General features: G+C 37.9%; 2 pseudogenes across 2 annotated transcripts; both read right to left on the bottom strand.

The window, feature by feature from the left end:
* Positions 1–22888, bottom strand: LOC308435651 (torsin-1A-interacting protein 2-like; annotated as a pseudogene). The gene is made up of 3 exons: positions 22855–22888; positions 21351–21649; positions 1–345 (listed from the first exon to the last, which is right to left on the bottom strand). The product of its transcript is annotated as a torsin-1A-interacting protein 2-like (transcript).
* A 3095-nt stretch (positions 22889–25983) lies between these two features.
* On the bottom strand, positions 25984–26982 carry LOC308435788 (L-lactate dehydrogenase A chain-like; annotated as a pseudogene). The gene has a single exon. The product of its transcript is annotated as an L-lactate dehydrogenase A chain-like (transcript).
* Between the last annotated feature and the right edge of the window lie 476 nt (positions 26983–27458).

The following is a 27458-nucleotide window of genomic DNA, read 5'->3' as shown; positions in this document are numbered from 1 at the left end:
TCATTTGCTTTGGCTACATTTCTTGTTTAAGGTTTTATCTGTTCTGCTCTAGATTAATTGTAAGGCAGGATTAAATCCAGCTACCCTGGAGTCATGGATCTTTTTTCTAACCAGTGGAGGACCCAGAAGGAATGCATGGCAAGCTTTTTCAAAGGTCCACCTGGTGAGATTCTGAGGAGCTCACTCAAGTGGGAAAGACCAAGGCAGAACAAGGCAGGATTGTCAGGGTAACAATCAGCCCTGTTAACATGGTCTAAGGACACTTAGTAACAGTCATTTTCAACAAGTGCAGTTTGGTACAATAGGGAACCACTGCTGCACACAATCAGGGCAGTGAGAATTATCCTAGAACACCACTGGGGTTTAGAAAGACAACAGGAAACAATGTAACAACAAAAAGCAACAATGACGCTATTTTTAGGTCTTAGACAATTTCATTCATTTCCATTGCCTGTTTGATTATATTTTTGTATTGCTTTAAGAGGCTTATTTGTTTTCTATTTGAGGATTTCTACCTGGTAGTGTTTTCCTGAATTTCTTCAAGGGAATTACTTATATTGTCTTTAAAGGCCTCTGTCAGCTTTATCATATAAGATTTAAGATCACAGTCTTGTACTTTAGATGTGATAGGATATATAGGGATGCTTGTAGCAAGAGACTACATTCCGATAGTGACATATTTTATTGACTTCTGTTGATTATTTTCTTGTGTTTGCCCTTAATCATCTGGTTGTCTCTTGTCTTGGCTTCACTAGGTGTCCTGGGTTGGGAGGTAGGTGAAGCTGTGTGTTTCAGGTTAGAACAGGCCACCTGAGAGACAGGTGAAGCTATAGGGTGGGGCACGGTGCACTCATCTGATCACCAATTGCTACAGTTATTGGCATGGACTGAAATGAGGCTGCAGCTGTGACATAACCAAAGCTAAATTGTTGTAGACAATTTTAATCCTGTGTGATCATGTCAGAGGTTTGGCAGAATGCAGCTGGGTCATTTGTTATAGTCTCCTGGGTCTTTATAATCCATAGATCTTAGTTTTGACTCACAGGTGAGGCAGATTTGGCTGAGCAGTGGGAAACCTGGGAGGTTCCAAGGTCTCTAGGCTCTTGTTTCTGCTGCTGTTCTATTGACGGTTGACTCTACCAGGATACCTTGGTGATAGAGGTGGGGTGGGAAACCTGTGGCTTAAGGAAGTTTTCAGGTACCTTGATTATGAATATGAAGCACAGGTCTCCCACCACCACTTCCTGAACACTAGGCTCCTTGAGTCACACAGGAATTGAAACATAACATTTTCCTCAGCTCTTGCATATCCAATGGTCACATCACAAGACATAATACATGAAAATCCAACATATGCTGATAGAATTGTGTATTAGTAAATAGAAAAGCAATGCATCTGAATGGGGTAAACCGAGGAGAGTAGATTTAGAAAACTCCTTTTCAAATGGATTTTTATCTCTTCTATTGTATTTCAACAACCTTGAAAAAGCAAAAGAAACAAGTGACTTTCTTATACCATACTTTTTGTCCTAATCTCAAAGGATTAGGAACTTTCCAATGTTAAATGCACATATATAAGCTTAAATGATACCACTCATTTCCCACTCTACCAGAGACACCAATGTTCAGCAAGTAATCTTGCTGAAAAGCACAGGGGCATGAAAGGAAAAAGGGCAGAGAGCTCATTCAGAGCTGTTATACATTCCAAAGGACAGTTCATTATCTTTACTTAGTTTGCATGCTTGCCCACTTCATCTGTGGGAAGAATTGAGTAGAAGACAACTGATCAGAGTTAGCATCTTCACCTAGCGAGGCTTCTGAATAGGACTGCATTATATCAGAGAACCTTCATTTATGTTAGGCTGATATCCCAGCAACTTTCTATTCAGAAAACTGATGGATTTTCACGACTACACCATTTTTATGTTAAGGCAGCTATGGTAAATCAACACTTATCTTGAAATGAGAGCAATACACCATTCTTTCAAAAAGAAATGAAGTAGAGGACTGACTCAAAAGACCCTGCTCATGTTTTTCATTTTTGCCATAAGTGCTAAATACAGAGAGCCCATTTGTTTTAATAAAGTTCTATTATTGCATGCTCACTAATGCTAGATTATTTTACAGACACGTTATGTATGCTAATCACCTTGGCATCATACTTTAAGATGTATGTAATATCTGTGTGACAGATGAGAAACGGAGGCACAGAGAATCTGAGCAGCTTCACCAATATTAGTAAATAATAGTGATTAAGGAGAAGGCATGAAATTTACCTGTGTTGTATTCATGAAGGAAAAATTAGGGCAGATTAATTATTGAAGATGCTATGAGCATTAATTATCTGAAGGAAAGGAAAACATAATTTCCTTCGCCCATTTGAATTCTCAGATGGAATTCCTATAACAAAACAAAGATCAATAAGAGGAAGTCAAACACAAATATATACAAACTATATATATATGTTACATAATACATAACAGTATTATAATATATATGTATATTATGATACTTACATGTATATGAGATTCCTAGGACATAAGTAGTTTTCAAAGAAGTGGCTTACAAATCCAGTTTTCACGCATTTTCCTAGAGTCCTAATTCAGTTCTCCAGACACCTTGACAAAGGCAAAGGACACAGATCCTCTGGGAGAAGTAAACTGTGGGAGATCATCTTGTTAGGAATGTTACATGGCTGAGAATGATCTAAAAGTGTCTCACAATTTGTACAAGGGAGCAGAGGCATTTTCAACAGTCTTATATCTTTAAGTTAGGAGAGAAAGAGTAGAGGGCCTTGTCTGCTTTAACTTTTTTCTACCTTATGACTAAACTCATTATTTACATACATATGCACAAACATACACATACATGTACATCAGACTTATGTTTTCTTTTTCCCTGTTTTATAATCCAATGGCAGATTCCCTTCCCTCTTTTCCTGCTTTTCCCCTACTTTCTCTCTCTTGATCCCGCTCTTCACTTATTCACTCTTTTTTTTTTCTTTTCAGAAAAGGGCAGGCATCCCATGGGTATCAAATAACCATGGCATATCAAGCTGCAGTAAGACTTGCTCATAGTGAGGCTGAGAGTGGCATCCTTAAAGTTGGCAACAGAGTCAGAGAGAGAACCTGTTTTCACTGTTAGGAATTCCAAAAGAAGATCAAGCTACACAACTGTAACATAGGTGTTGAGGGCCTAGGTCAGTCCCATACAAGGTTGTCCATTCTGGTAGATTTTGTGGGTTTTCTTGTGACATACTTGAACCCTCTGTCTTCTGCAATCATTTCGTCCCTCCTCTGCAGGATTCCACTAGCTCCGCCTAATGTTTGGCTGTGGGTTACTGCATCCCTTTTCAGCAGTTTCTAGGTGAAGCCTCCCTGATGACAATTGGGCTAGGCACCAAAGTACAAGATAACAATGCTAAAATCCATAGAACCAGAGAAGCTAGGTAACAAGGAAGGCTCAAGGGAATACTTGTCTCCCTGTGAGGGAGAAATAGAATAAACATTACAGGTAGATGGTAGTGATGTTGGGAAGGAGGGTGAAGGATGTGTTTGAGTTGGGCAGTGGGCTCTGGAACAGGAGAAATCAGTTTGAGTGATGATCGAGGCAGGGAATTCTGTGTATGCATGCTTTTGGGGGGCTGCTTTATTGGGTTGTATTATCTACCACCCTTCCAAAACATATTTCATGTCAATCTCTTTGACCACCACCCCAACACTAGGTAAGAGAGACAGATTAGAGGAGAAAGTTAGAGGTGAAAGGGGAATTAGACCTCTTTAGACTACTTCCTGATGATTAAAGGAACCAAGTTTCTTGGGGAAAGTCCAATCTCCATTATCAGGGTATCTCCAACCAGCAGTCCAGCAAAACCGCTAAAGCAGCACCAGAAACCAGCAGCAACAAGACCAGAGAACCAGCAACAGCAGGGGCCAGAAGCAGATGGGGCAGTAGCAGGGGTGAACAGAAGCTGTCATGGGCTCTCTAGGGGCACTTGCATTTATATCTTCTTGAGAGTCCCCAATTCCAAACACAAACAAAATCTGCAGCTTGCAGAAGTCACACCCCTCCTAGAACATGAGACAATCATAGTATATGGCTGGGGACAGTCTGAAACAGTCCCATATTCCATCCTATGATTTAAACAAAACATTCACATTAAATAACTGCTTAAAAAAAAAAAAAAACAAAATTCTCACTACAACACTAGGAGAAACAATGGGAATCAAGGACATCTTTGGGATGAGCTAGAAACCTCATGCAATGGAAACTCCCAGCAATCTCTATGAATGTCCCTAGCTAAGACTCCTAACAACGGGGGATGAAGAGCTTGAACTTGCCATCTCTTGTAAGGCAAGATACCTGGAGGGCTTAGGACATCTAATGGGCCACAAAACCTTTGACTTACAATTTGTCCTGCCTACAAAAGGAGCAGGGATAAAGGTACCACAGAAACTGTGGGAGTGGCCAGTCAGTGACTAGTTGAGCTTGAGACCCATGCCAGAAGAGTAAGCCCTTCCCTTATATTGCCTGGAGGGTCAGGACCCAGAGACTGGAAAGCCTAGAAACCTAGGATAGTAAGTGATTGCTAATGATATCCTGCTACGATCATTCTAAAAATGTAGTAGTATATTTAGGGTTAATACTTTCCACCACTTTTCATACCCGACTTTTGAACTTTTCTGCCTTCCAGTTCTTATCCTTGTACTGAAAATGTTATACTTACAGCTGCTGTTAAGAAGTAGGAATTATTCTTTTTTTTACCTCTTATTTCTGTTTTTATGAGCCCTTATATGTAAACAACCAATATGCCAACATATACCTCTATCGCTAATAATGAATTTGTGATATCCCAAATGTGTTATCATTAATTTGTTTCTCAATTGGTTAAGTTAGTCATGGAAAACTTTCCTTTTTAATTCAGATTCCAGATATGGTCATTAAGAGGGCTAAGTAAGAAATATGAATACAGAAGTGTTAAAAATAGACCTTGGGGAATATTAAGTACCTTCTGGATTTACTATTATTACTTTCAAACAGTCCCTTTAGCAAAGTCATGTCTGAAAATTCATCGATGGTGTTTAAATTGCAAATAACTGTTATAGTAGGTAAAACTAATAAAAGTGTATTTAACAAAACCTTATAGCCTATATCATTTGCTTTGACTAATTGTAGTGATATTTATTATTTATAATACTAAGTACTAGTGAGATTTAACTATACCATATTTAATTTAATCTAAAATGTCACCGGTAATAGCTTACATATTTATTTTTACACTATTAAGAAAGAAAAATGTCTATAATTAATTCTAAGAAGCTATAGAATCTGATTTTCTATTCACCCACAAGCTGTGAAAATTTGAAATTAAAGTAGAGGCAGTGGTCAGACTACCCATATTTCATAGATATATTATTGAACTCCTTGACCGTATTGGAAATTTCAACAGACCTGTTTCTGCTGGAGCCAATCTGTAAAATTAACATAGAACAAAAATTCTATAAACCTGTCCCTCGATCATGGCTGTGAACTATACCACCAACCCATAACAATATTAGGCTGCTGAATTTAAACCTGCATTTAAATTCAGATGTCTTTCTAAGAGATAAGCAAATAAAATATTTCCTTTTCAGCATCTAAAATAGGTACTCTTATATGTATATGCAGATGCAACTGTTTTTGTGAGTGGGCTTGAAGCAGAATCTACAACTTATAAAGACTCTATATTAACACAAAGCTAAAAGATTCAAATAGACTTCACAAAGCACATTACTGGTTTCAGTATTTCTTTCGATTTGGGTAGTATTCATCACAATGAGATATTTAAAGCTACCAAATAAAGATACACACTTGACACATAATGTCAAGGAATATTTACCATTTTATGTTTGTATTGTCATATTTTTGCTTTCAATTTGCAAACCCATTAGAAGTTGGAAAAGATTGAATATAAATTCCTGTTAGTGGGTTTTTTTTTTCAACTACTGTTTCCTTTTCTTTGAGTATTATTGCCACGTTGGCATGTTTATTCATGCAGCTCCTTGATTCATGTGCTTATTGTTCTTGTTTATATCTAGTGCACAGTTGGTATTGTAATGTATGGGCCTGTGAAGTGAGACTCTTGGTTTGAAGTAGCTGGCCCATAAAAGTAAGCTATTAGATTAACAAGGCTGTGCATTAAAGCAGGGAATCTCTGCAAGGCTGATTTTTCAGTCTATCACTTCCATACCAGATGAGAGAGAAAAATGACTGAGCATTTGCATAGTTCTTGAGTCTGTCTGGAATGATTTGCACACTTTAACTAACTGTAGCTGCAACTCTTAGACACAGGATTGTGCCAGAGCGGCTCTATGTTTTTTAAATACTTTGTTTGCTATTATCTCAGGAGTATCACCCAGAACAGCAGAGAACAAATACCAAGAAGAGCAGAAAACAAACACAGATTTGTCACAACCCTCTAGTACTTCAGTTCCCACAAATTTTATGTCCGTATGAATGACTGGGGTACAGGATATTTCTCTTCATGTAAAGTTTATTTTACGTGTGACTTGCTAGGGGTCATAGATCCTAACCTATAAATGACACAGCAGGCTAGGATGCATTTGTGATAATATAAGGCTAGGGAATATTGTTTAAAATATTTTGTCACATTTTTAAAGTATAGCTTTTGTAGTTACTTTTAAATTTCGGAGTTTTAAACAATTGCTAATGTAGAGAGTTTGGGCTTCTCCATCTCAAGCAAAAATATGAATCTCACATATATTGGACCTTACCTCATTTTCTTTTTTCTCTTCGTACTTCACAACCCCAAATCCCTAGTGGATCCTACCCACTGCCAGAATAGTGACAGTAATATTGGTTTTTGTTTTGTTTTGTTTTTGATTATCTGCTACAAGTCTTCCTCTTATAGAAACTCTCTGCATCTCTAATGCGCTGTCAATGGATCCTTTGAAGTGAGTGAAGTCTTGACTTATAAACAGGGATTAAAGGCTTAAACCCAAAAGGATTTATTGTATGAGATATGATTTATCACATATACCACTATATCTGAAGCACATTTCTCATCTCCTATTTGAAGAGAGTATTAGGTGTGCTAAAGTGAATGGCAGGCTTGCTGGGCACCTGCTGAAGTTCACCTAACTGAGGTTTCTCACTAATCGTGGCTTTTACTTTCTCCCCTGTTATGTTCATGTGTATAGCTGGCAGGTGTGGAGCTGGCAGGGGCAGTGATCTCTGAGTTTTTGGCTAGTTTATACCATTGAGTACACAAGGCGGCAAGGAGGAAAGCTGAAACAAATATTAGAGCTTGGTTGCCATGTTAAGGTGGGTTCGAATTCATAATGATTTAGTGAGTTCTTCCATCCCAATCTCAAACTTCTAACATAGAAGGTGACTAAATCATAAGCAGGCTTAACTGGACTCTAGTCAAATTGTCATCTGGAAGAAAAATGGAGTGCTTTTATCATCACTATCTAGAGTCCAGCATGCTTGTATTGTTTCATGTCATGCCATTGGTGTATGTGTGTGCATGTGTCTATGATATGTTCACATGTATCAGGTGTGCATATATGTATGTGATTATGGAAGTTAGGCACCTTTATTGCTCACCACCTAATAATTTCAAACATATTCACTTATTCATCATGTGTTTATGTATCTGTATCTTCCTGTAAATGTATGCACTTGTATGTGAAGGGAAGAATGGGAAAGGACAGGAGTAAACATCACATATTTTCAAATATCACTTTTCATTGGAGACAAAGGCCCCCTGAATCTGGAGATCACATTTGCAATGCTAAACTGAGATCTAGTAAGCTTCTTCCTTCTCTATCAGCTCAGGTCTGGGGTTACCAGGGTGACCAGATGTCTGGTTTGTTTTTTAAGTATTGGGGTCTGAATTTCTATCCTTATGAGGACTGAAAAAATCCTCTTAACTTCTGAAGCAGTTCTCCAGCCTCTTTACTTCATTTGTTGAATAATATTAAGGGAATTGAGAACTTGTGAGTTTGGCTGGCCAGTGAACTTACTAAATCCATCTCTCTTTGCCTCCATCAATGGAGTCACAGAAACAATGGTAAATGTCCTGCAGTGCTGGGGATCTCAATTCAGGTCCTCAGTGTGGAGCAAAAAGAAGTTCACTGAATGAAGGAACTCTTCAGTCTCTTCATGTCCATTTCAAAAACAAGATGGATTCAATATTCAATCAACTTCTTAGATGGGTTGTTTTAAAACTCATAGGAAGAATATCTGCCTTAGAATCAATCTCCTGCCAAAAAGTCTTACTTTTCTCTTGTTTCTAGTTCCCTTTGCCCACACCATGGCATGTGCCACACGGTTTCAATCTGTGAAGAATATGCAGTGAACCTTTCACTTTTTTTGACCCTCATCTCTTTTCTTTCTTATTCCATTTTTATTTTTCTCTCAGCTTTGAGGGTTACCCATGTCCCAGCTCTAATTTCCCTTCTTAGAAACTTCAAAAGTGATGGCTTTTAAGCCAAACTCTGAGACATAAATGTGTTCTTAATATTTATGTAGTAATTTGGCTCAGGCTCACTTTTTATATGTTAGATAGTCCTGATTTATAAAATTTAAAACGTTTTGGGAATAAAAGGAAGTAGAAAGACTATGCAACACACCCAACATTATATTCTCAATTCAGAGCTAATATCTCTGATGTTTATATATTTGCTTCATATTTTGCTATAATTATGAATGTTAAATGAAGACCTGAAAGCATCATCACCTCATGCCTTTCCCCTTGTCCAAAATGTGGAATACTCAGTATTTCTTAGAAAATAAAATAAGTGTATAACCCTCTCAGAGTACAGTACAGCTAGACCTTAATTCATTAATAATTCAAGAGCTAAGTGTTGTGGCAATTTTTGGTATTCAAAGATCATTATGTTTACACAGCAAGAAAACTCTGACTGTTTCCATGTTACATTCTGTTCTACATGTACTTTATGCTTATGATAACTAGTGGGATTTCAATGCATGCTATCAAACCTCTAAAAGAATTGCCAAAATGCTTTTAAAAATCTGTACATGTATCTTTCATCTTTAAATAAAGTTGTAAGATAAAAAATGATTTTTAATGCTCTGAGGAAAATAGAAAATGTTATTTTACCCTATCATCTTGTTTGTTTGTTATTAAAAAAAAAAAAAAAGATTTTCAGTACCTTCTGCCTCATTAATGGACCTTAAGCCTATATGTACTTTCACATACACTTGTATTTCAAAATCCCTTACTCATTTTGAATGCTGCAATTAATCCATAGTTTCTATCTTAGGAATGGTCAGAAGCAGATTTCCTATTTCAAGTTCTGATGAAAGGCAAAACAAGGAGCTTTACAAGGAACCTGTATCTTTGTGAAGATGTTCAGTGGAGATGAATTATAAGAAGACTATTTTCTCCAGGTGTTTCTTATTTTAACTCTAATCCTAGAAGAGGGCACATGTGTTTTTACACAATTTTAACTATATATATGGAAGGTCTAGTAGTTTTAGTGAGACAAAATTAAAGAAATAAAAAGGGTTCTGCCTAGAAGATACTCAAAGCAGAAACAGAACATTATTTTGCTGTTTGCTTCCAAATTGTCTCATGGCAACCTGAAAATATTAATTAATGTAATTAATAATATTATCTTAATAAGTGCACAAAGACCAAATGTTACAGAGTCAGTGCTTGCATAGAGAACAATGGGAAGAGATTAAACAGTAGGTACAAGTTTGGTAAAAGTAAAAAAAAAAAAAAAAATGAAGCCAATATAAATAAAGTGGAAATGTTCAGTCTGTCTTTATGGCTGAATATTTCCACTTTATTTATATTGTGTTTTTAAATATGAACCTTCCCTTTACTAAAGAAGCAACTCTCAGTAAAAGCTTAGAAGATCTGAAATGAGGTTCCACTAACTTTTATGACTCTTGCCATTCTTGTAAGATGTTGAATAAGATGAGATAAATTGGACATTTCTTATCAGTGACATCCAAGCCCATAGACTTTGTCCTGGAGTAGAAGAGTAAGCAATAGAAGGTGGGGAGTATTGTGACTCTGAGAAATAAGAAATTCTGCATATAAGGGAAGACAGGTCCTTTTGTTTCTCAAAGTATGTGTGCACATCCTTGATTTTCTCTTTGTTTGTGCCTGCTGTAGTTAAAGAAGGCTAGCATGCATCCACCAGCCCAATGCTAATGAAAAATTCAATTTTATTGAGCTTGTATAGAATGTGAAAATTCCAGAAACACTAAATTGTTAAAGATGTCTTAAGTTTATGCATAGTGATCATACAGAATAGAGAATGGTGTAGATATGTGCCATTAGAAATTATATACTTAAGAGGTTAGCTGCACAAATTACAATAAGCTCATTATTACTAACGGCTCATAAGGAAGTCAGATTTCCATCTTAGTGGCTTGAGATACTGAAAGGTTAAGTATCTAATTCCTGAGAGCCAGTTCTACAAATATAACTTTATTTGGGAATAAAATCATAGAAGATGTGATTGGTTAGAATGACATTCTTGTGTGTAATAGGCCACCAAGACATTTGACATCCCTCTAAACAGTTGTTCTCAACCTCTGGGTTGCGACTGCCTGGGGGTAGTTGAATGACCCTTTCACAGGGGTCACCTAAGACCACTGGAAAATTCAGGTATTTACATTATGATTTATTGCAGTAGCAAAATTACAGTTCTGAAGAAGCAATGAAAATAATTTTATGATTGGACATCACTACAACATGGGGAACTGTATTAAAGGGTCACAGCATTAGGAAGGTTACAAACCACCCTCTGGAAAATCTGGACTAATCTAGGCTATCAATTTATTTAAAGTCTTCTGCTGCACTGACACTAGCATTTCTAAAGAATGGTAAAGAGAATAGAGAATTTAAATGACTTACGTAATGAACCATTGGTTTAGAAAATCTTTTTTCTAAAGCAACTGAGTCTTGGACTATATTACTCTGGAATAAAACCATAAAAACACCTACAATGTCAACCTTTTTGTAGGAAGATTTTCAAAGTGAACTTTTTCAATTTATATGGTCTCCCAGTCTTTTTATTCACGGTTACCGAAAAACATAATTAATGTGAAAGGCAGTGTTTCAATATCCTGGAAACATAAATGGTTGATGCTCGATGTGTCCCTGTAGCACAATGTAAATGATAGTTTTTGTTTTTCTGACTAATCATTATTGTTCAAAAGAGGAATAAGTTGTATAAATGTTATTTTAAAGTTAACAGAAAAAAGCAAAAAAATTATTAAAGTCCCACAACACATACAAATTCTGAGATTCTCATACAAAATTAGAAGCTTTTTAGTAGATAATCACACAATCTTGAAGATATTTCTTATTGTTTGGGTCATATTTCAAGAATATACATAATGTGAACAAGACTGAAAAATTCTAAGATGTCTAATAACTGGAAGATACCCAAATATAACTCAATTAAAAGTTGAACTTAAAATCCATGGGATACCTCTCTCTAAGTTATTTGTCAGGGAGTCACACAAAGTCAGGTGACAGCAGATACTGGTAAGAATGTGGAGAAAGAAGAGCACCCGTCCATTGTTGGTGGGATTGCAAGCTGGTACAGCCACTCTGGAAATCCTCAGAACTGGCCACAGTAGTACCTGAGGATACAGCAATACCACTCCTGGCCATAAATCAAAAAGTTGTTCCAATGTATAACAGGGACATGTGTTCCATTATGTTCATAGTAGCCTTATTTATATAGCCAGAAGCTAAAAAGAACCCAGATGTCTCTCAACAGAGGAATGGATACTGAAAATGTGGTACATTTACAAAATGGAATACTACCCAGCTATTAAAAATAATGATTTCATCAAATTTCTAGGCAAATGGATGGAACTACAAAATATCATCCAGAGTGAGGTACTCAGTTAAAAAAGAACACACATGGAATGTACTTATGGGAAGGAGATATTAGACAAAGAGCTTGGAATACTCAAGATACAATTGTTCATGGACCATATGTAGCTCAAAAGGAAGAAAGACTAAGGAGTGGATGCTTCATTCTTACTTAGAAAGAGAAAGAAAATATTCAATGAAAGTAAAATTTGGAAGGGATGTGGAAGGAAGAAAGGAGGGAGAGACGAAAAAGAGGCATAATCAGGTATGGGGGTAGGTGGAAGAGACGAACAGAGGGTCAGGAAATTAAACAGAGGTATGTAGCAATTGGGTATGGGAAACTGGGTGTAGCAATCAGAAGGTCCCAGATGCCAGGAAAACAAGAGCCTCCCAGGACCCCACAGAGATGACATTAGCTGATATACCACACAAAGAGGAGGAAGAACCCATTGAGACCATATACCATGGTTAGGTATGACCCCTCCCTACTCCCTGGTTTAAGGATGGGGTCACCACCCATCTCCAAACTTTTAACCCAGAATTGCTTCAGTCTAAAGGAAATACAGGACAAATAAGGGATCAGAGACTGAAGGAAAGCCAATCCAGAGATTGTCTGATCTGGGGAATCTATCCCACATGCAGACACTATTGCTGATGCCAGGAAGTGCTTGCTGACAGGATACAGCTTTCTTCTGAAAGGCTCTGCAAGATCCTTAACAATATAGATGCAGATGTTAAAAGCCAACCATTGGACTGATCACAGGATTCCCAGTGGAGGAGTTAGGGGAAGGGCTGAAGGAGCTGAAGGGGTCTTATCTGGTATCAATGGGAGGCAAGTCCCTTGGTTCTCTGAAGGCTTGATGCCCTGGTGTAGAGGAATGCTATGGCTGTGAGGTGTCAGGGGATGGATTGCTGAGCACCCTCAAAAAAGCAAGGTGAGCAGGGATAGAAAGGTGGCTTTGCAGAGGGGAAACTGGTAAAACAGATAAGATTTGAAATGTAAATAAATAAAATATTCAATTTAAAAAGTAAAAAAGATTTTAAAAATACCTGTGGATGAACTATTAACAGTAAAAAAAAAAAAAAAAACAGAAGTTTCAAGTGCATCATTCATATTCGTAGAGAAATATATTTGCTTTGCAGGAAGGATTATGTCATAGTAACTATGTCAGCATTACTGACAAGGATGGGAAAGCCAATGCTGTTTTCTAATAGCATGGGATTAAGTACCAAGTCAGGAGCTGTGAGGATGCCAAGTGGATACGGCTTTGTGTTGTTCTTTAAAGTCAACATAAAAAGCAATGGTGTCTTCACATGTACTTTGTTTGTTTGGTTCTTCTTTTACAAACCTTGTTCTTTTTTCCCTGTGAATTATTTTTATTAGATACTATAATTCTAGTTCATAGCAGGAATAGTTGTCTAGGAAGAGCATAGTATTTAAAATATGTAAGAAAATTTATGTTCCCTGTTTGCTTAAGAATATTTTTGTGAGCTGGCTAGAAGCAAAAATTGACAAGAGTTAGCCTGTGTAAAGAATCTCTGATTTCCCTTGCAGAATATAGAATAAATCATGTAAGTACTTTAAAGAAAACATTTTTAGTTAAGCTATTTTAAAGATTACTAAAGATAATTTCCTTGTTGATTGGCTGAAATAATGCTCTCATTTATTAAATCTGTCTTCTCAAATCATTGATAATATTGTTGAATCAATAGAGTCTAAGAAATGGATCAATGAATAATATGCATTTCATTTTTCGACCTCTGAGGTAATAATATTGGACTGAGAGGCTGATTGTGTTGCTAATTATCTCTACATCTGCAGAAGTTCTGAAAGTGTGCTGTAGCTGTCATCTGCCTCAGACTTTATATTTATTGATTATAGTGATATCTCATATAGTCTCAGGATTTGCTTCCCTAGGGACAACTGAAGCATGTTATATACTGGCTACTAATAGCCCACCTGCTCTAAGTCTTGCCTTTCCCATGAAAAATATTATGACTCAGCCTATTCTGACCTGGGAACAGCAATAAAATGAATTATATTGCTTGAACAATGACTGATACAATTTTCTTCTTTCCCTCTTACACACATGCCAAGTGACTAGACAATTAATAAATATGTGCTTTAGTAACATGAACCCTGTATAATAGCTGTGAAAATTAAGCTATTCAACTAATTAAATATTTAATTACTAAATTTAGCCTGTCTTATATTCTGAAACATCTAAGTGTTTTATAGAGCAAAACCTGCTATATATGTGTGTGCACTAGCACACACACAGAGGCCAGAGGGTGATTTATGGGAGTCAGTTCTCTCCCATTAAGTGGGTTCTAAGAGTTGAACCATCTTCTTTGTCCCCATAGATAGCTTTTATATTTTTCAGAAAAAGAAAAATAATTGAAATGCTAAATGTAACAGGGTAGAAGCACAGAAACTGTTTATCTGTTAGAATAGCACAGAACACTGTCAGTTGATGAGGAAAGCTTGGAATGAGGAGGCCCAGGAGGAGATGAGTGCCTTTGAGATGGATTCCAGAATGACATAATGACATGTGACAGTCAGAGTTCATGTGCATATGCATGGGGTATTACTCACTACATCAAAACAGACATGCTGTTACTCCAGAGAGGATCAATACAGGACCTTAGGGCAGGATGAAATGATACGATCCTAGTTTGTGTGTGATAGAGAAAGGGTGTACTAGAGAGAATAAATAAAAATTGTAAATTTCACACTGATGGCTTTTAGGATATACTAAAATCTCATTTATATATCAATTATTGATGAATATAGTTTCCTGCCTATTTTCTACCCTAAAATAACTGATATTCCTAGATAATTCCAATTTATCAAACATGAGAATATATACTAAACAAACATGCAAGTTTTCTTTTACTTACAGATAATATTTGAAGTTTGGGAGAGTAGTCTGCTGCTATTTTGAAATTCTTGATCAGAGGTGATTCAATTAAAAATGTTACTGTGAATATTTTCTATGTAGTTTTATCCAAATGAGTTGTCTCGTTAACCTGCTTCAGGTGGATATTCTTTGTTGTATTGAAAAAAGAAGAATAGCATTTCATAAGCAAAAGCAAGATAGTGGCTGCATCGTAGAATTGAAAATTTCAGCATTTATAGACAAACCACAGTGCACACATATGTTATGTATTTGTAAGCACCTTATACAACTCACAATATACATAATTTCAAATGCTTTTGCTAAGAGACTTGTTAGTTTTTAAAACATATGCTTTGTATCATTTATGTAGATTCTCAATAATTTGTTCAGGTGCTAGATAAATGAGACACGAAATTTCTCATTATTTCGTTGTATTGATAAGTACAATTGAAAGATGGTAGTTTGTTGTAGCTAGTGATTTTGAATAGAACAATGACTCTTTATTAACAACTATTCTTTCCACTTCTATCTAACTTTCTCTGCCTTTGGACAGTTATTACAAAAGGTGTGTGTGTGTGTGTGTGTGTGTGTGTGTGTGTGTGTGTGTGTGTACAAGTGTGTGTACAAGTGTGTGGTATATTTAAGTATAGAGCTTATTTCACTGAGAAAATTGTAGACATGAAACAATAATAGAATTAATCTGCATAGCTCTTTCACTTTGCTATTTTAGGAGTTTTTTAGAGTATTTAAAATACTTCAAATTTTAAAAGTAGTTTGTAATCTTTGTGTTTGTATGGACGATGTCTGTAGTACATAGTGTTATGTAGGTAAGGGCCCTCGATCCTGACCCTGCTGCAGCCATCTAAGGTCTGAATGACAGCTGGAACCCTCCCCAAACCTACACTTTGCTTGTGTCTGCTCCCATGGGAAAGTCCTTAAAAAATTACTCAGTATTGTCCTATGAACTTGAGGCCAAGGTTCCCCAGTTCACTGCCACAATTTTGATTCTGTTGAAGTGCCTGTGCTTGCTTTCTTTACCCCAAAACTACCTCCTAGAACAGAGGTTTGCCTTTACCGTTTCCTGCATAAAGCAGTCAGGGCTGCTCTGTGAGAACTGTTTCTCAACAGACAGTATTAGCTTACCGGCTTAATAAAAATTCTCAAATTCTGACCTGCATCTTATTGATTGGTCTTTTCTCTGTCTCCTAGCTATGTGAATTTTGACAATTGTCTCATTATCTCCTTGTCTTAATTCAAAGATTCTTAAAGAGGACAAAATCATACCAGTGTCATCACAGATTTTGCAAAGATTCAATGACTTAATGCTTGTAAAAGCGTGTAGAATAATCACTGCCATATTATAAGAAGCAGCTTGAATTTATTGATCACTATTTTTACTTCGCTTCCTGGTTAAGTAACTAGGTATTTTCTTTTAAAGTTAGATAATTTAGTTCCAGGCCCATGCTATGTATTTTTTCTTTTAGTAAGCAGTAATAATGCCTCTCTTCCTCCTACTTCAAAACAGTCCTACTTATCTTAATCTTACTTGCAACATATATGCACAAAATTCTGTGCCTTCTGCTAACATTTGAATGGCTCTGCTCACCACCATAACCCATCTTCATTGGCATCTTTACTTTTTAAAGTTAGTTATCTTGTTTAATTATTTTCTATTTGTATTAGAGATTTTTACTTTGTGAATCACAGTTCAACATTACATTTCCAGTCACATCCAAGTATCTTCTCTTACTTTTTCTTCTTTAGAATGTTTTCTGTATTCCCTCTAGGGTTATATAAATGACTTCTTGAACAGCTTCAAATGACATATGTCAGTCTCTTCTCAAACCAGCTACTTGTTCTAAAAAAGTACACAGTTGATTAGTATAAGTGTCTTTTCTAGGAAAAAACAAGCAATCTTTAATTGTGCTAGTGAATGCTTCATCTGGGGGGTATTATTATATATCTATGGCCCAGATCAGAGGCATGCTAACATTGTAAGTAAGCCAAATTAGATGTCCTGTTCTCTTGTGTCAATATGGTTCACTTGAAGATCACATGAGGCAAGGAAGTTGAATCTTTTATTGATAGGCAACCTAAGTGACCTAGTTTAGTTTTAAATTCAATTTAGCCTTTGGTAAACTAAAATTTGTAAGAATGAAAAGTCAAATGTAGGAACAAAGTCTCATAGATTTTTAGCATCTCAAAAATGGCATTACCAAGTAGAATGAGAAATTTCTTTAGTTTTCCATCTGTGCATATCAATAAAAAGTTAGATTATGTAAGTGTAAATAACAGAAATAAAAAAAGACTATTATTTTTTTCTGCTCCAGTCAATAAAAATATGGCCCCAGCTTTAAAATTTCTTCTTAGGGTGCAAAATGTTACTGTGCTCTCACTTTTTGCACAAAGAGGGTAGGCGTGCAGCAGGTCATCTCCTTGCAGTTGTACTTCTAGGCAAGCTGACAAAGGGACAGCTGGATGCTGCCACTCCAAACGGACAACAGTAGGTGCAAAGTGGACTCTCTCTTTCTGGAGGCTGTAGGTTTACAGGGTGTGATCATCCTCCTGTTGCTTTCTGGTGGATATTGAACTCTGCTGCTCTGGTGGAAAGCCTTTGTTATCTTGGATCTTGGCCATGACATTCTAATTACTAATATTGTCTCATGAGTGACAGTCTTGCTTGTCAGAGTCTTCACAAAAATATGCATTTTGGTGTCTGCTGCTTGGCTGCCTCAGCTGAAGGGAAAAATGGAGGTCAGGATTAATTTTTTCAATCATATGTGTATAAGGCATTTGCTTCTATGAATGGTTGCTGAACCTCCACATGGTGAAGCGGTGAAGGAATTCAGTTTGCAACAGTCTTTTCAGAATGCGTAAAGTTTGTTCATTACAAAAAAGAAGCTTCCTTGTCAATCTTGTCAGCTAAGACCCATTCAGCCAGAAATATTAAGGAAGGAAGGACATAAGAGATACGGTGAAAGTTACCCATTCCAACTCCAATTAAACATTTGCTTTTACAATTGTGATGCACACATGTTGAATTTCTGTATTCAGAAATATCTGTCTTCACATATGTATATATAAGAACAATTGGTAAAAAAGAAGTCATGAATTTGAAAGAGAGCAAAAGTTATATAGGATGGCTTACAGGAAGAAAGGGGAAGGGTGAAATGATGTAATTATAATCTTAAAACTAAAAGAAATTTTAAAGAAAAAATACTATTTTTCGTATTCCATCTTAACTTATATGTAATCTATCATACCTCATGGCAGTATTTTATTTCTTTTAGAAGTTTTATTATAACCTTCTAAAAAAGTGATACCCTATCTTGTGAGGTTAGTTAAGGACTTGTCAACCTTTATAACTAAGTTATGAGTCCATACAAGGTAAACCTAATCTCTCTCTCTCTCTCTCTCTCTCTCTCTCTCTCTCTCTCTCTCTCTCTCTCTCTCTCTCTCTCTATCTCTCTATCTCTCTATCTATCTATCTCTCCATATATATGTATGTGTCTGTGTATGTATGTGTAATGTATATTTCTATCTGTAGTGACACAAGGTATATCAACCAGACTCCTGAGTAGGATTCACACTCATGATTAATTTGTTAAATATGTTTTGTTTTGTTTAAATGGATTCTCTATTTATAATCTAGTATGTTTTTGAATTACAGCATTTCTTGCCTGAAATTGAAGCCTGAAAGAAATACATCATATGTTGAAATTTATAGATCTCTAATAAAAGTTACAGCTTGGTGAAAGTGTTTGGTAAATTTATGCTCAGAAATCAAAATTTGATTCTCTAAGAATAGGGGACCATGAAAACTTTTGTGTATAGGTAGATATTTTCAGATTTGTGTATAGAAATTGAGCTGGCTCTTCTACCCTCTTCTATTCCTATTATCCTTAGGTTCGGTCTTCTCATTGTGTCCTGGATTTCCTGGACCTTTTGGGTTAGGAGCTTTTTGTTTTTTGCATCTTCTCTGGCTGTTTTGTCTATGTTTACAATGTTGTCTTCTGCCCCCGAGATTCTCTCTTGTAATCTATTGGAAATGCTTGCTTCTGTGACTCCTGATTTCTTTTTTAGGTGTTCTATCTCTAGGGTTATCTCTTTTAGTGTTTTCTTTATTATGTCAATTTCATTTTAAATTCCCTCTTCCATTCCTTCATCTCTTTGGTTCTGTTTTCCTCTAGTTCTTTGAGTGTTTTTCTTGTTTCCTCTTTAAAAGCTTCTGAATCTTTTTGCTTTTCCTCCCGTTCTTTTTTAAGTATCTCTATCAGCATCTTGAGGTATGATTTCAGATCTGCATCTTCTTTTTCTGGAGTGTTTGACATTCCAATGTTTGCTGTTATGGGAGAGCTGGGTTCTGGTGTTGCCAGGTTGTCTCGGTTTCCTTGGGATATACCCTTTTGCTTTCCTCTTGCCATTTTGTTGTAAGTGATATGTTCTTACCTTTCCCTTGTATCTGGTCTGTGTCCCTGGATCTCCAATGGTCTAGCTGGCAGATGGGCTCAGCCCTGTTCTACGCCTCAGAGTCGCCGGGTGGGAACATTAGTTCCAAAGTTGTTTTCCTGGTCCCTGGATCAGACAGGGCAGGGTGGGGGGTCAGATTTCTGTGAGCACTCTGCAGAGATCTCTCTGCTCCCTGGCTGCCTAGATCTCCTACTCATCAGTTTTTCAACCTTTAAGAGCTGCCAGTCCGGGTGGCAGATGGGCCGGGCTCTGTTCTGTTCTGCGCCCTGAAGTCGCCAAGGGTGGAAACAGAAATTACAAAGTTCTGTTCCTGGTGCCTGGATCAGGCGGTCCAACTGGCACTCAGCATGCAAAAGAATGAAAATAGACCCTTTCTTATCTCCTTGTATAAAGCTCAAGTGTAAGTGGATCAAAGATCTCCACATTAAACCAGATACACTGAAACTATTAGTGGAGAAAGGAGGGAAAACCTTAGAACACATAGGCACAGGAGAAAATTTTCTGAACAAAACACCAATGGCTCAAGCTCTAAGGTCAAAGATTAACAAATGGGACTTAATGAGATTGAAAAGTTTCTGTAAGGCTAAGGACATTGTCAAGAAAACAAAACGGCAGCCAACAGAATTGGAAAAGATCTTTACCAACTCCACATCAGATAGAGGCCTAATATCCAAGGTTTAAAAAGAACTCAAAGAGCTAGACACCAGAGAATCAAACAACCCTATTAAAAAATGGGGTACAGAGCTAAACAAAACATTCTCAACTGAGGAATATCGAATGGCTGAAAAACATCTGAGGAAGTGCTCCACATCCTTAGCCATCAGGGAAATGCAAATCAAAACAACCCTGAGATTCCACCTCACACCAGTCAGATTGACCAAGATCCAAAACTCAGATGACAGCAAATGCTGTCGAGGTTTCGGAGAAGAGGAACACTTCTCCACTGTTTGTGTGGTTGTAAACTGATACAACCACTCTGGAAATCAGTCTGGCGATACCTCAGAAAATTGGACATAGTACTACCTGAAGACCCAGCTATTCCACTTCTGGGCATATACCCCAGAGACACTTTAATATACAACAAAGATACATGCACCACAATGTTCATAGCAGCTCTATTTATAATAGCCAGAAGGTGGAAAGAACCCAGATGTCCTTTAGTAGATGAATGGATACAAAAATTGTGGTACATTTACACAATGGAATACTACTCAGCCACCAGAAACAATGACTTAACCAAATTCTTAAGAAAATGGCTGCATCTAGAGAATATCATCCTGAGTGAGATAACCCAGTCACAAAAGAGCAGACATAATATGCAGTCACTGATAGTGGGATGCTAACCCCAGAGGCTCGCACTGCCCCAGACACAACTCACAGACAGTATGATGTCCAATAAAAAAAAACAAAACAAAACAAAACTAACAAACAAAAAAAGTCATGCTCAATCCTTACACACCAAGAACACATTGACAAATTCCGGGTTACACCCTGTATTACATATATGTTTTGCTCACTAAAAAAAAAAGAAAAAAAAGCCAAGCACTGGAAAAAAAAAATCTGTATTGATTGATATTTTCTACAACATTCTTTTCTTTCTGTTAAACTCTCTAAAATGTTTTTCTAAAGTCTTGGACAACCAGGGGACTGTTGCCTGCAAATTCTTTACTGCCTTATTTACCATGTGGAAAGAGTTTGATTAAATTCTGTGTATTAGAAACACTGTGCTTCTCCTTTAGATGTTTTGTGTACTATTGTTTCTTCTAAAAAACCCCATTGTGGTTTTTCTTGTTTCTATGCACCCTTTTACCAATAAAAGATGGTCTATGAAAAAAAAACTAGTTATTTTAATTACTTAAAATTTAAGTGTAATATTATTTCTAAGTGAATTTTTATTAATAAAATTTTATAATGAAATTTTGCAAATGAAAAAAAAATTTCTGATCCCTATGCCAAATCAAATTTTGCAATTCCTACAAGAGGGCACTCAGTGTGCTGCTAGGTTTAATTGATCCATCCACTTCCAATATTTTAACAGCATTAACAACATAGGCTGAATCTGAAATTAAATTAAAAGGAAAGGAACAATTTTTGAACACTTCTATTACACTCTTACACTCAACAACTTGTGGAGAACCTGGGTGATATTGGTATAACACAGGCTCTTGTTGCTCTATCATGTAGGCCCCGCAGCCCGTCTTAGATCCGTCAGTAATGATATTAGGGCCTATACTAACGGGAATAGTGGAGGTAACCTTTGGAAAAATTACCGGATGTTCCTTGAAAAACATCAATAATGGATGTTTTGGATAATGGTTATCTATTTCTCCTGGGAATCCACAACAAAGAATGGCCCAGTCATCCACAGTGCCACATAAAACTGTCACCTGCTGGCTGGTATAAGGCACTATAATGGAGGCAGAAGTTGTGCCAAAAAATTGTATGCACTGTTGAACTCCACTCTCAGCTAGTTCTGCAACAGATATAGGGTAGTGCTCTACTGACTTAGCTGGGGAAGTTTTTTGATATATCCAAAGTAGAGGGCCATCCTGCCATAACAGCCCTGTAGGTTGCAAATAAGTGGCTAATATGCAGAGCTTAATATCTGCAATCTCTTTCCATCGATTTAAGGTAGCATTTTGTAACTCCTTTTCAACTTTCCTTAAAGCTTCCCTTGCTTCAGCAGTCAATTGTCTGGGAGAGCAGAATCTCCAGCCAAAATATTATACGATGGCTTTAATTCATAATTTGGTAATTTTAAATAACACTTAATCCAATTGATATCTCCCAATAATTTATGAAAATCATTAAGTGTTTTAATATTATCTTTTCTTATCTCTACCTTTTGCAAGCGAAATCCAGATCTTTCCCTAACTTATCCCAGCATGCCACTGTTAGGTTTCCGGAGACTGTGAACCAAGGTGCAATGGTATTACACTCATCCAAAAACCTTTCTAGGGTGCTCGTCTTCATTTTGAGGTTTACTTTGACAAGAGTAGCTCTTGAAGAGCCAGAAAAATTGGATGAAACTGAGAAGTTCCCATCTTAATCTTTTACTTTTGTTTTGCTACTGCAGGGAGAGCCCTTTCACTTTCGATTAGCTACTGGCATGAGAGGCCTTTCACTTTCAGTTTGCTACTGTTGCAAACTTCCTTGCTCACTACCCAAGACCTTATAGCCGCTTTTCTCTGAGGTCCTTATCCTCCCAACTTACCTTGGGAATGTTATTGCTGCTTTTCTCCGAGGTCCTTATCGTCCCACCTTACCTTGGGAACTTTCCAGCACTGCCCGGACTGCTTGAAGTTCTGATCTTGAGCGGAGATTCCCGGTTCTGGCACCAGTTGTCACGCCCCACCTCGACCAGCAAGGAAGACAGGACCCGGGGAAGATCTTCTTCAAGCAGTTTATTCAGGATCCTTGAACAAGCTTGTGCTTCTGTTTCTGCCTTGGTCTCAGCTCCCGGGGGAACGCCCACACAGGCTTAAATCCCCTTGCGCCCACCAACCCCTGTAAGCCACGTGGGCCCTGCAGATAGGCTGCTTCAATGCGGGAAGCAGGCAGGCTGAACAGGCACAGCCAAATAAGGAGTTGTTTACTACTGAGAGCCCTCACTGTTAAGGAGGTGGAAGGCAGAAACCAGCGCCATCTTTGGGGCACAGCACCTCACAGCTCTCTACACAAACTCAGTACTGAGAAGGTATAAAAGATGAAGAGGAGGTAGGTAATTACACAGTTTCCATTGAACCTGGGCTCAGAAAAATAATTATTTGACAATTTTTACAAATGAACCAGAGCAACACTCAAAAAGAAACGTCTCTCTCTCTCTCTCTCTCTCTCTCTCTCTCTCTCTCTCTCTCTCTCTGTGTGTGTGTGTGTGTGTGTGTGTGTGTGAGTAACTCACGGGCATGTGTGTAACAACTACTACTCAACAACAATTCACTTTCAAAATTTAAAATGTGTTATTTTGGTTGCCAGTAATTGGAAAGAGAATAATTGGTCTTAATTAATAGGTTGCCCTTTTACCACTCCAAAAATAGATATATTTCTAAGTAGTCCCAAGGAAAACACTGCATTCATGTTACTTCTTAACTCTGTTGCCTCTGATGTCTACAGCCCTCAGCCTTTCCCCCTTGGCTGACACAATGTAACAGGGAACTTGCACCTGTCTGTCAAGACCGCCCCTGGAGGGAAGTTAGACAAGACAGTTTCATTCATCTTGTGAGGGATGCTCCTGTAGCAGCTTCTGTCCTTTCAGGGCTGTGATTGGTCAGTCCCTTTACATTCTATGTGGTGCCTTAGATGTGCTCACCCATCTTCTCTTCGGTTTGTGATGCACTTGTTGCTCTCTTGCTCCTTTTTGCCTTCAGTTCAGGTAGGGATCCCTCCTGTCCTGTGTAATTTCCACTGCTGGTTTGCATATCTGAGACTATATCCTTTAGTGGCTAGTATTACATTCTTTAAATTCACAAGTATGTAAACAGAATTTTTTCCTTCAAGTTTAAGTAAGACTTGTCTGTATCACTTTCTCATCCAACAGAAAGGGAGAGCTTGACACTGATTTTAATATTTCAACAATCCTTTTTATTATTGGCTTTAGCTATTATTGCAACCCCGAAAGTTAGAATTTAGAGTTAAATATTAATTTAATATCAGGTATGTGATTATCGATGCTGTTTGCATTCCGTTTCTCAGTTCCTCTTAAGGCTAAAATTTCTGTTATGGCTATTTCAACTCTAGGATTCTTGGACTCTTTTAATCTCTTGGTGGCTAGAAATGTCCTAGATTCATGATTACTATCTAAAGTAGCTTAGGTAGGCATAGGGGGCAAAGGTGAAATCTTCTCCATGACAATATACATCTAAAGTTCCAGTGTGTTCTGAAGTCTGCTTTGGCTCATTTTCCCTTCAGGTCATTTGCAAGTATTCTCTTTACCCAATGTTCCCCAAGTATAAAAAATGACACGAATGCAAACAGTTGGTGACTAGTGTCTTAATGCAATTTCTCTTCCTCCTCTTCCTCCTCATTATCCTTCTTCTTCCTCTTTCTCCTTTTCTATCTCCTCCCCTTCTTCTCTTTCTTCTATACTTCCAGCTCTATTAATTGAAGCTTGGAAACAGGACCATTTGCCAATTCATTTTATCATTATTGCTTTGCAAGTTGCCTTAAAGCCTGCTAAAGTAAGTGACTTTCACATAGGAAAAAATCCACAAAGCAACATTTGTTGTTTTTTATAGTTATCATACTAGGTGGAATTTTTATATTGTAGGATTTTTTTGGTTTAACTTAGTGTCTTATGAACCTTACCTCCATTCCCAAAATGTCTCCTTTCTGCTCAATTGCAGCAGGTCATAGACACATATGAGGAACTGCTGTGAAGGGGAAGGAAGAAAAAATTTAGGGAGAGGATAAAGAGAATGAATGAATGAATGAATGAATGAATGAATGAATGAATGAATATCTCACATTTCTTTCCCTTGCCTCCTTCCTGCCTGTGTAGTCCCTGCAGTGGCTCCTCCACTGCTGCTCAAAAGTTCCCTTGGTTATGAGCCTGGGTACAAGAGTGAGCTGATAGAAGAGGTGTGCAAAATGCAATACCTTTGTCTGGTAAAAGTGACTGGACGTCTCTGTGCCATGGGAACTGAGGGACAGACAATCTATAATGTGCAGCCTATTCAAATTCTTATTAGTTGCAGGGTGAGATGAGAGTATGCTAGTATGTAGGAACCTGTGTAACATGGATCCTGTGTTATGAGAAGGCCACTGTTGACATACCCTGAACAGCATATATACACAGGATAAATGGTTTCAGTTTCAACCAAAGCATTGCAGAAAAGCATGAGTAATTTTGGGAGATCTTAAAGAAATTGCTTGAACTCATATTTAAAAAGGAAGACACGTGAGAATGAAATGTAGAGTATGGTTGTGGTAATTTATGAACTAGAATATTTAAACTGTTTGAAGTTTCCAAATCTGTTTCTCTCACTCCTCCCTCCCTCCCTCCCTCCCTCCCTCCCTCTCTCCCCCTTTCTCTTTCAATCAATCTCTCCCCTTCTCTCTCTCTCTCTCTCTCTCACTGTCTATCCTCCTCCTTCTCCTTCTTTCCCCATCTCACTTCCTCCTTCAATTAATCCTCTTGTTCCAACCTATTTAATGTTCTATGTATTTATTATACCTTCATAGGTAACTCCTTCTTTATGTTAAAGAAATTTTCTTCTATGTGCTTTTTTTTTTTTTTTTTTTTTTTTTTTTTTTTTTTTTTTCACTGTTCGAGGTTTATTTGGTGTTCTCATTGGCATGACACTTGAGTGGTTGGTTCCATCATCCATATGCAGATCTTACATTTCATATAATGGTGCAATGTACACTACAGCCACATAATACACAAAATATCCTGTCGAACATGTATGCACAAGATATGCATAGTGGACTTACACACTGGGAACTCAGTGGCCTAGGCTTGTTTGGCAAGGGTGCGCAGCGCAGGAATGCAGCAGGCTCACAGGATAAACCGGGGCCTACACACAGTTGGCAGTGTGTCTTGGAGACAGTGGGACTGTCACACTAACCAGGTTACCACTACACAAGTACCATTTAGCAGCAGGGTAGAGCTATGGGAACTGAGATCTTCCCCAGAGCCCTCCAACACAACTGTACTAACCACAGCTCAGATGAGAAGTGTGTGGTCTCCATGGAATCTCTGCTGCAGCCTGAACAGTGAAGGGCTAGGACACTGGGGAGACTTTAGAACTGCAGCTCCTTCTCGATTCCCCAGAGGGTATCTGCACACTTCTTCAGGTGGGTCTCTTCCTCAGGGGTCAGTGTCACCTTCACAACGTCCGAGATCCCATTTTGTCCCAGGATACAGGGGACACTGAGGAAGATGTCATCGTTGATCCCATAGAGACCCTTGATCATGGTGGAAATGGGATGCACCCGCCTCAGGTTCTTCATTATGCTCTCGGCCAAGTCTGCCACCTAGAGGCCAATGGCCCAGGATGTGTAACCTTTCAGCTTGATCACCTCATATGCACTGTCAACCACCTGCTTGTGGACCTCCTTCCACAGCTCCTTATCCCCAGCAGTGCCCATGTCTGGGATCAGAGACTTCAGGGAGACGCCAGCCACTTTCACACTGCTCCACACAGGCACACTGGAGTCTCCGTGTTCTCCCAGGACCCACCTGTGACAGCTCAGCAGGTGAACTCCCAGCCTTTCCCCCATCAGGTAAAGGAAATGAGCTGAATCCAGATTGCAACCACTTCCAATAACTCGGCTTTTGGGAAAGCCACTGATTTTCCAAGACACGTAGGTCAAGATGTCCACTGGATTTGAGACAATAAGCAGATTGCAGTGAGGACTGTACTTCACAATGTTCAGAATGATAAACTTGAAGATGTTCACGTTTCGCTGGACCAAATTGAGTGGGCTCTCTCCCTCTTGCTGACGGCCCCCCGCTGTGACAATGACCAGCTTGAAATTTGCAGTCACACTATAGTCTTTGCTAGAGAAAATCTTTGGTGTTCTGAGGAAAAGGTTGCCATGCTGGAGATCCATCATCTCTCCCTTGAGCTTGTCTTCCATGACTTCAACAAGGGCAGGCTCATCTGCCAAGTCCTTCGTTAAGATACTGATGGCACAAGCCATGCCAACAGCACCAACCCCAACAACTGTGATCTTATTCTGGGGAACCTGTTCTTCCTTAACTAGATTCACAATCAGCCGGTCCTTGAGGGTTGCCATCTTGGACTGAGTCTTTTGGGACCACTAGTGCACTATGGGGTCGCGACGGGCTAGCAGCAGCATAACCAGAGCTTGGTGACAGTGACTCTAGCACGCCTTCTATATGTTTTTGATGATATCTTCTGTGCATTTAATCTATACTCCACCTCTGTTTTTCTTATTATTCTATTATTAAACTTTTCATAATGTTCCAGATTCCCAGAATTCCTGTATATTTTGTGCCAGTTTTTATTGTTTTATTTATTTATTTACATTTAGCATTTTCTTTTACTGAAGTATCCATCTCGTTGTTAATATCTTCAATGCATGAGATTCTTTTATTTACCTCTTGTATTCTATGGGTGAGGCTAACTTTTCTCATTTCCTGATTTCTGTCAGTTCAGATTTTCTTTATTAATTCTTTGTGTATTTTCAGGTCTTAAATGGTTCTATTCATTTCCTTATGCTCTGTGTCTATTTATATTTTAATTTAAGAG

This window comes from Micromys minutus (assembly GCF_963924665.1).
Source record: "Micromys minutus genome assembly, chromosome: 23".
In the NCBI taxonomy this organism is placed as follows: Eukaryota; Metazoa; Chordata; class Mammalia; order Rodentia; family Muridae; genus Micromys; species Micromys minutus.
The sequence above is the reverse complement of the archived record's forward strand: the minus strand, read 5'-3'. Positions and strand labels throughout refer to the sequence as shown.